We start from the raw sequence: 792 nt of genomic DNA, 5'->3' as shown, positions 1-792 counted from the left end.
CTTAGAAAGTAGAGCCTACTGCCTGGCTTTGTCTCACTTGGGAAAGAGGGCACAGGGTCCACAAGGAGGGTTGCGAGCTGGAGCACTCGCTCTCCTTAAGGGCCAGAGGGGATGGGCGCCCTCTCTGGCCTTGTGTGATCTGAATGCCCTTGTGGAGAGAGGAAGATCAAAACTTTGCATTGGGCTGAGTGCTTCGGACATGGTATTTTCCACTCTTGTGTGCACTGTGCCAGGTGGAAACCATCATTACTCCTGTTTCAGATGAGAAAACAGGTCTGAAAGGGGGCACTCCTATACCCAAAGCTGTAAACTTAGTACCTGTAAATGAAGTAATGACCTTCGACCGACCAGCAGGGGTACCTGTGTATATTTGGGGAGTGTCTCTGTCCTCAGGGCACTGGGCTCCAGTAGTCCATCAGCCCTGTGATGCCAGCAGATCACCCAGCGGTGGGTGCTTGTCCCACATCTGCCAGGAGAGGAGGTCTTCAGAGGCGGATGGTGGAGATGTGAAGGGACATCGCTGGAGGTGAGGCTGAGGAGGTCTGTCTGGACGGACACCAGGGCCCTGCAGATGTGAATGGCAGGGCTCCCAGGGCCATGCCCCGCTGGAGGTGTGCTCTGGCCTGGGCTCCATCACCAGGTAGACAGTCTAGCCTGGCCATGTAGGTCACTCTGCTCCTTCCCAAGGCTGGGAGATGCCCCCTCTAAATATAGCCCCATGTGCTGAGCTCACGTCTATTTTCAGCTGAGGTTGGGAGGTGGCCAGGCCTTTGCCGGGCTCTCAGCGGAGCC

Source organism: Bison bison, unplaced genomic scaffold (assembly GCF_000754665.1).
Source record: "Bison bison bison isolate TAMUID 2011002044 unplaced genomic scaffold, Bison_UMD1.0 scf7180017864304, whole genome shotgun sequence".
Lineage (NCBI taxonomy): Eukaryota > Metazoa > Chordata > Mammalia > Artiodactyla > Bovidae > Bison > Bison bison.
Note: the sequence above shows the minus strand (reverse complement) of the source record.